This window comes from Coffea arabica, chromosome 5c (assembly GCF_036785885.1).
Source record: "Coffea arabica cultivar ET-39 chromosome 5c, Coffea Arabica ET-39 HiFi, whole genome shotgun sequence".
NCBI classification, from domain to species: domain Eukaryota; kingdom Viridiplantae; phylum Streptophyta; class Magnoliopsida; order Gentianales; family Rubiaceae; genus Coffea; species Coffea arabica.
In genome coordinates, this window is record NC_092319.1 from 31,920,445 (window position 1) to 31,930,142 (window position 9,698).

The following is a 9,698-nucleotide window of genomic DNA, read 5'->3' on the forward strand; positions in this document are numbered from 1 at the left end:
CCAAAGTGCAAATTTTTTGAAAGTTCCATGCATGCAAATCACGTAGAAGAAGAATTTCTGCAGCAAACAATTTCTGCAATGCCAAACCAGCTGCACTTCTTCATAATTTGTGAACTTCCTTAGGCTTTTAGACCAAAACAAATGCAGTTCGCACAAAATAACAAAACACCACTTGATCTACCCACTTTATAATGCAACAAAACAATCAATCAAACAAAAAGAGCCTGCAAAAATGATGAAGCAAATTTTCTGCTGCAACATTCATCCAGAATTTTTCCTTTTTGCAACTTTAAACTCTCAACTGCAGGTTTCATAGAAAACTTCAAACAAAAGCCAGCAAAGACCCTCACTCAATCACCATTTAACAACTAAACACTTTGATTAACACAACACAGCTGAACATGCAACAAAAAAGGCAGAAAAAAAAACACCCCCAAAAACTCATGCAACTCGGCTGAAGCTATGCTGCGTTTTCTTTTATTGCAACTTTCAGGGTTTCTGATGCAGTTCAAACGCAAGGAACAACTTTGACGACAAAGGTTTGGACAAGATTACCAAACATTCTTTCCACTTTTTAATCATAAAACTCTTATGTGTAAACACAACAATTCAAGGAAAGAGAGCATGCAAATCTGGAAAATTTTCTCTGCAGCATTCTACAATTTTTCAGCCACGGCATTTCCTCATCATGCAAACCAGATTTTTAAGTCAAATACAAAGCTTTGATTAGATATTTTTCAAACCAACATCTTAACTCTAACTAATCAACAAGCTGCTTAACTCAACTCCAAACAAACAAAAACAATGAAAGAGCTAATGCATTACAGAAAATCTGGACAGACATTCATGTAGAATGCTTTGGCAATCTGAAATCCACTTTCCAACTCAAATATTTTAGATGTTTAAACGCTCAAACTCAACACTCAACCTTCCATTTCCTCCCTTCAAAACACAATTAAACATGCAGCTGAAGTACAAACTCAGAACGCAGCCATGGAAAGATCAGTAAGAGGAAAAAATGCAGCAAAAGTTTCAGCAAACTAGAAAACTTTCGTCAAACCGAAGCATTCTTAGCTTCTGTAATTTTCAGATGAAGACTTTCTGCAATTCGGCACCTTGCCAAACCAGCTCTCAAGCATAATCAAGTCCAAACACAAGGCTTTAAACTAGGCAGCAAGCCAAAGAATCCAGTGCAAACAAAAATAAAATACGTTCAGCAAGTTGAAAAATCTGGAACATATAAAACTGATTTGGCAAGTTGAAATGCATTTTCCAGCAAGTGCTTGGGCATGAATCCGAATTTACCTCGGTTGAATCATTGTGTTAAGTACCCAAAACTAACATGCAAGGCTACTTAATGAAATTGCTATCATTTCTAGTTCAGATCCAGTTCGGACAGCTACTATAAACATCCACAAATCCAGAAATTCTATTCACCATCCTTGAATGAACTTGCATGTAGCCGTTCACTATTTCATTTTTTTTCTTGCTTAGCCGGACCAATAAACTTCCTGCAAAGCTTAATCATCTAATTTTAATTAGTTAATCACGTTTATAAGCTCGGATTACTACAGAGAGACAGAATTAAAGCTGCATTTTCGTTTCAGCTTCTCGACAAATCCATTTTCTTCCTAATCAGATTTTTCTCATGCTTTGATTTCATCATCCGAACACCTAGACTTCACATGCATGAACATAAATAGCTTAATTTACCCTTGATCAACGTATCTCAGTCCAGAAATTACCTCACAGTGAAGCTCACTCACGCGACAGAACTGAAGTTTTCTTTCCCTCTCGGCTCGCTCGCAAACTGGATGTGATGGTCCTAGTTGCGGTGGTGCAGCTGTGGTGTTGCGGTTAGGAGTGATTGCAGCAGGTTGGGGTGAAGAGAAAGAATGAAACTCATGCACTGCCTCTCTCTCTTTTTCTCCCTCTCGCTTCACCTTCTCGGACAGAACAGAAAAGTTGCAGCTCGCAACTCGCACGGCTTCCCTCCGTTTCTCTCCTCTCGGTTTGCAGAATGCAGCTCTCTCTCTCTCTTGATCGATGATCACGAGGTAAGGGAGAATGGTGTGGGATAGTTGTGGTTGCTCGGTTTGAAACTTAGCTCATGCAACAAGAAACTGCAAATTTTTCTTTCTCGGCTCACTCTCGGTCGGCACAGGATTGCAGCCTGCCAGCTCCCTATCTTGCTCAAGCTTGCACATGGAATGGAGGAAATGGTAACTCTCGGCCTTTTCACCAGCTCACGGATGGGGTGAAGAAGGCTGCGAGTCACTCTCTCTTTTCTTTCTAGTCTACGGTCAGAAGGTGAAGGAAACTCAACTCTCACTCTCTCGATTTTGTGCAGAATGCAGCTCCCTCTACCTCTCTGGTTTCCTCTCTTCGATGGTTCCAAGGCAGAGGGTATTGTTGTGGTTGAGGTGAGCTAGTGGAGAGGAGATGGTGTCCTGAAAATGGGAAGCTAAGTCACGGATCAGGGAAGTGGGGTGTGAGTGGAGACTCAGATGTCATCCGGCAGAATTGGAGATGTTTTTGTTTTAAAGTTGGCCCAGGAAGCCTTGCTCACTCACGGCTGAAAAGCCATTGAAAAAAAATATATTGTGGTGGATGGTAGTTGATATACTAGTGTGTGATATAGTGGAGTGCATTAGTGGTTATAAGTCGGCATAGAGATGGAAGGTGCTGGAATGTAAAATGGAAATGGATTCGGCAGAAATAGAATTGTGATTTTTTGATTTTTTGATTTTTTGATTTTTTTTTTTTTTTTGAAACAAACAAAATTGATAATAATAAAAAGAAATAACCAAAACAAAATAATTAACATTTGATGAAAAATAAACTAGAACAATAAAGTGCAATTTCCATTTCTTTTCCATTTCCTATTTTCATCGTTTTTCTCTTTTTTTTTTTTTTTTTTTTCAAAATAACTTAACAAAAATAAACAAAATGCCAAAAGATTGAATTTAGAAGACATAAAACATATTTTGTGGGCAATTTTCTTTTTTTCCTTTTCTCTCCTCTTTTCTTTTCACTTTCTCATTTTCATTCATTTTCCAAGAGATTCTATGCTAACAGCTTAAAAATAAAAATAAAACTAGAAACTAAAACTAAAAATCGAATAAAACTAAAATGAAAAAATTAAAAATAAACAGCAAATGAAATTACACCAAAATTTGGTGTCTACAGTTTGCCCCTCTTTGTCTGAGTTTTGAAAAAACTTGAGACAAAGAAGTAGACACCAAATACTTACCTGTGTTATTCGGCTGCAATGGACGCTTCTGAAATGAGGATCGACCTCTTTAACATTTTTTTTTTTTTTTTTTAAATGGAATTGACCCAAACAGGAAATTAAAACGGGACTGACCCGAGCAGAAATTTAAAATTGGGACTGACTAGAGAAGGAAATTCAAATCATGGGACTGGCCCGAACAAGCTTTAATCGCGGGACTGACCCGAATGAGCTTTTGAATCGTGGGACTGACCCGAATGAGCTTTTGATCGAGGGACTGACCCGAAAATGCTTTTGATCGAGGGACTGACCCGAATGAGCTTTTGATCGAGGGACTGACCCGAAAATGCTTTTGAATCGAGGGACTGACCCGAAAATGCTTTTGATCGAGGGACTGGCCCGAAAATGTTTTTGATCGAGGGACTGACCCGAATGAGCTTTTGATCGAGGGACTGACCCGAAAATGCTTTTGATCGAGGGACTGACCCGAAAATGTTTTTGATCGAGGGACTGACCCGAAAATGTTTTTGATCGTGGGACTGACCCGAATAAGCTTTTGATCATCGGTCAGTGGGATTAAACCCGATCCTGCCGTGACGAAATTTGATTCGATTTTTGTTTTTGATTGATGATTTTTGCTTCTTTTTGACTTTTCTTTTTGACTTTTCAAAATCTTTACAAAAAATTAATTTGCCCCAGTATGATGAATTTTTGCTATTTGAGTCCAGAGTTGATTCTGTATCGCCATGCTGTTGCATTTTTTGATGAAATTTGCTTGCGACATTTTCAATCTGCCTTTGTTCATTAGGACTCTTTCCGACACCGATTTCAGTGCGAGGTGTGATTGTTTTCATCCATGCATGAAATTTCCTGCAAAAGAGAAAAAACAAAGGAATTGCCACCCTTATTTGATCCGTTTGTCCTTGAGAATCGTGTAAACATGAGTCTTTGGATGCCTTCGTCAAAGTTGACCGTGGCATCTGACTTGGTTGGATTTGTCATTTCTAAACGTCTCTGATTTTTTCCGACTAACCGAGCGTGCATTTTGCCATATTGTGAAGCTTGCGTAACCGACCTTGCTGAATTTCAACCATTTTCGCAAGATGACTGAACCCAAGTATGCTTTGAATAAACCATGGGGTTATCATTCACCAAAATTCGATGATTAAAAAGTAATTTCACCTATCATGCAGAAATGAATATGTGAAAGAATGCAAACACAAACCATTTGTGCTTAAAGCCTACAAAAATGCCATGAATACAAGCAATTGAGAAAAAATGAGCTTCCTAAGAATGAATTTGCTAAAGAAATATTTTTACAAAACGACACAGTTTTGGCCAACGGATGTCATATTCGAGTTCCTGAATATCTTTGTTCTGCAATTCGACACTGGCAGAAGTATTATGAAGAGAAATTCCAAATGAACCAAGTCATCAACTGTTCTTCCTCGTGTTTGCTCATTGAAGAAACCTACCTAGCGCCCTTTCGGGTTTTCATCAAGGTTGCCCCCACCCCTTTTTTTTTTTTGTTTTGTTTTGTCTTTTCTCTTTTTTTTCCTTTTTTCTTTTTTTCCTTTTTTTTTTCCTTTTTGAGGTGCCCTTTCGGGTTTTTACGTAAGAAAGCAATGGAAGAGCTCAACCATAATCGCCTCAGAAGTATGAGTTAAAGATTTCTGACATCAGTAAAATGCACTTCCCTTGTAAGATTAAGCGAAGGCATTATGGACATCACTTGTCAGTTGATTAGCAAACTTTCCAATAGAAATATAGCAAGTGACGAAAGTCAGGACTTTGGGCTTTTGTAATGGAGTCAGGTGGGATATGTCAAGAAAAGTTAAGGCTTGAAAACAATTTGCTCTTATGAGAGGTGAAATAACCTGAGATTGCATCATTTGAAATCATCTTCAATTTCGAACGAAACTGAGGGAAATTTGCCCCAGTTTGATTGAATTTTCTCTCTTTGCTTTTTCCATTGCATCTTCCTCACTTTTTGCATTTTTCTTCAAAGCTAAATTTGCCCCAGTATGGGGTTCTCTTTTCCTTTTCATCATCATTTTTTTTTTATTTGTCTTTTGGCCTTTTGCCATTCTTTTGAACTTTTTAAAAAATTTGCCCCAGTGTAGGGTTTTCTGCTTTTTCTTTCTCTTTCAAAATAAATTTGCCCCAGTGTAGGGTTTTCTTTTCTTTTGATCATCTCTTTTCCAAAATAACTTGGCCCCAGTGTGGGGTTTGCAACTCTCAGGGGCTGCCAAACGAAAATTACTGCTCTGATGGCTCAAAAGGGATAACTAGGGATGAAATGTTTTGATTGAAAAGGAAGATGGCCTGACTTTTACCTCGTCCCTTGCATGATTTCCAAAAGAAATTTGCATAATCAAAAATAAAGACTTCTTACACATGTCTGATTTGATAGGTTGAGAGAATGTTTACCCATCCATCTCTTCAAGGATAAGTGCTCCACTCGGTGGCACCTTTTTGAATGACAAATGTCCTTACCAGTTTAGATCAAATTCGTCTTTGACTTCATCTTGCATTGGCAAAACTCGCTTTAACTCTTTGTCCTCCTTCTCTAAAGGCTCGGAGGCGGACCTTTTTGTTATGAACACAGGCCACGCACTTTGATAACATTGGCCATGGCACATAGCGTTCAGCTGCTTTTCATCCATCAAAATCAATTGTCGGTGACGCTGCTTTAATCAATCAGCTTCGAACTTGGCAAGGAAGGGATTTTCTCAATGAAAGGATTTTTCAATGAAGGCTTCCTCAATGAACGAATTCTTAATAAAGGGATTTCTCAATGAAGGCTTTCTCAATGAAGGAATTCCTCAATGAAGACTTTCTCAATGAAGGAATTTCTCAATGAAGACTTTCTCAATGAAGGGATTTTTCATGAAGGGGTCTCTCAAAGAAGAGGTTTTTGTCCTTCTCAAAGAAGGGATTTTTCAACGAAGGGATTTGTGGCCTTTTCAAACGAAGGGATTTTTGGCCTTTTCAACAAAGGAATTTTTGGCCTTTTCAACAAAGGAATTTTTGCCCTTTTCAACAAAGGAATTTTTCACGAAGAAATTTTTGAATGAATGGTATTATCGGAATCCAGAACAGTGATATTCAAATGGTCAAATAATTCCATCTTTAGCCATCTAAAAGAATTAAAAATTCGGGACAATAATCAAATAAACAGAAAAAACAAATTATGCATTTGATGGAAAAACTAGTCAAAACGGAAACAAGACAAAAACTTAGTTGCAAAAGATGTTTTCATTAAGCTATTCACATATGCAAGAAATGGTTTTCGTGAACCTTAGTAAATAACAACCCCTAGATTTACCGAAATTCCCTTCGAGAGGGAAGATACTCGGCCATTCAAATTATGCAAAGCTCCTTCACGATTTTCAAATTTCGTCATTGGAGGTGGATGCTTCGAAGGTGTCCTTGTGTTCAGGGAAAGGATTTGTACTTATGCTCGGCCCTTGTTCACCTCTTTTCCTTAGCATTATTTCCCCTGCCTCGATCATGTCTTGGACTTTGTGCTTGAGTGCCCTGCAATCGACGGTTGAGTGACCAGGTACTCCCGAATGATAGGCACAAATAGCATGTGAATTGTACCCAGCAGGCATGCCATGAAGGTAAGTTGGAGGGGGAATCACACCTATTTTGTTGGCAGCCTTCAATTGCTCATACAATTGGTCTAAAGGCCTGCCTAGGTTGGTGAAGGTTCGGGTACGGCTTTGATTGTAGGTTTCAGTGGGTCGGGGATAGTTGTAGATGGGTCTATTTGGTGGGGGAAATCTTTGGTGGTAAGGAGGTCGAGGACGAGCTTGTTGAAAGCTTGGTTGAGATATTTGGAAAGGGGTTGTAGGCGGGTTGGCATAATTTGGGCGAGGTCGAGGATGAGTGATATTGGTGTGGTAAACAGGATGATGGTTTGAATGGTAAGGGTTTGAGTAGGTAGGGTATTGTCGAGGTCTGGGACTTGGGACAGGGTTTTGATTCCATGTGAAGGCAGTTTCCCCCTCTTTCTTTTGGAATTGCGGGCTCTTCCCACTAGTCCCCTGACCTTGCAAAGCATCCAACTGTGACTTGAGGGTAGAGACATTAACAATCTTCCCAACTTTCACGAAGTCATCGTACTCCTCAAGTTTATTGACAATAGCAGCGAACGAGCATCCAGTCATGCGAAAAATTTCTTCGAAATATGGAGGATCATGTGCCTTAATGAAAGTGCGTATGATTTCGTCCTCAGTCATTGGTGGCTCGACTTTGGCAGCTATTTTCCTCCATCTCTTGGCATAAGTCTTGTGATCCTCGGAGGGTTTTCTTTTTGTTCCTTCCAACGTGGTTCGTGTCGGAGCCAGCTCGCAGTTATACTCATATTGCCTTACAAAAGCATTGGACAAGTCAATCCAGGTTTTTACTTCTTCGGACTTCAAATTTGAGTACCAGTCGAGGGCATCCCCCTCCAGACTTTCCGGGAACAACCTTAGAGGCAGGTTCTCGTCATCTACAGGCTTTCCCAACTTGTTAGCAAATAGTCGGAGGTGTGTCTTGGGATTACCCGTCCCATCGTACTTGTTAAACTTAGGGGTTTTGAACCCCTCAGGCAATTGCACATTGGGAAAGAGACAAAGCTCATCGTAGTCCAGGACTCCTTGCTTGTTCAACCCCTGACTCTTCCTCATAAACTCATCAAAACGATCAAGGCGTTTGAGCAGCTTTATATCAACGGGAGCAGAAGGTTCCCCCATTTCTGCCTTGGTTTGAACAGTATGATCTGGCAAGAAAGGCTCAGCAGCAGTGTGATAAAATGTGTGTGGCTCAGGTGGTATATTTGAAGTGATTTGGGGTTGTGGACCTCGCATGTGAGTAAGAAAAAATGAAGGATGAGGAGGGTAAGTGTATGGCAAATTTGTGGTGGGATAGGTGAAAGTTTCTTCGGGTGTAATAGGAAATGATGGAGTAACAGTGGCATGGGCCGAAGGTAGGACAAACGGCTCTTGCTCAGGCTGTCTGGCGGGTACAGGTTCGGGTTGAACTCCGCTGCTAATTAGCTCATCATTCAACTTCTTTTGGGCGGCCATCTCAGACGCCATCTCTCCAAACTTGGTAAGCATCTCAGTCAACTGAATCCCCAAACTTGCAGTCTCGGGTTGAGCGGTAGTAGCAGACCTATCTGACTGTTCCGGTTGTGAACTCATGTTTACACGACTCCTCTGGGCTTGACTACGGGATCGCGTTATGATGGGGCTTCGACGAGAAGCTATATTTAAATATTACCTGAGAATTTTGAAAGGAATTGCCTTTAGATTTAACTCTCGCTTAGTTATTCCAATAAAAACAAAGAAAAAGAAAAGAAAAAACAAGAGTTAGTAGATATTCAGAAAATTCGGATGCATGTCCTATGGGGGAACCCTTTTGTGCCAAGAGTAGGCCTAGCATGAAAATGCAGTCCTCCAGAGCAGGCACTATACAATACCTGATGGATCCGATCGACTGATCGTGTGAGGAATGATTTGAAAAATTTGGCCACTTGGAGTGAGAAGAGACATTTGCCCTAAAACATGAGGACGAAGTCGGAACGGATTGCTTGCTTTGATCTACACATAAAATGATTTGTGGAAGGGATTGCCATGTCTCGATTAATTTATTCAATGAACCCTAAAGGGGAAAAAGCGAGTCAAATGGATAAAATTGGTGATTTATTCAAAATCGACCGATTTACCTAAAAATAGGTAAGCTGGATAACATTGACGATTTATTCAAAATTGATCGAATAGATAGACTTGGTCAACTGAATTGAATGAAATTGATGATCTCTTCAAAATCAACTTGATTTCGCCCTAAAAATGGGTAAATTGGCCAAAGAGATGAAATGGAGTTAATGATTTATTTTAAAAATCGGCCAAATCCCTAAAAGGGTAAATTGGTCAAATGAATTGATGATTTATTCAAAAATCGACCGGATGACCATGAAAAGGGTAAATTGGTCAAATGAATTGGATGAAATGAATTTATTCAAAAATGATTAGATTGAACTAAAATTGAATGAATTGACAAAAATGGATTGGATAAAATGGATGATTTGTTCAAAAATCGATTGAGTTCTCTACCCATTGGGTAGTTTCAAGAAATCATTACAATGCCTTAGTCTATGAGCCTCCTAAAATCAAGATTTGGCCTCCATTGATTTATCGTCTCAATAGTGAAGAATTATTTGGGTTTCTTCAAATTAATGTCCTTTACGCAAGGGATTTTTACCAATTTTGATAAAGTGGCCAAAAGGTGATTATTAGACGCTCATATTCCAAAGATCGCTCTATGAAAATGATCGGATCCTACCTTACCTTGTGCACTACCCTTTTGGATGATACAAAAAATGTAAACGTGCAAGTCTCCTTGGATTAAGTATCCGAGACATATGGTGGCTTATTCCTAAACACGGGATCCCCTAAATGGCATTCCCTTCCTA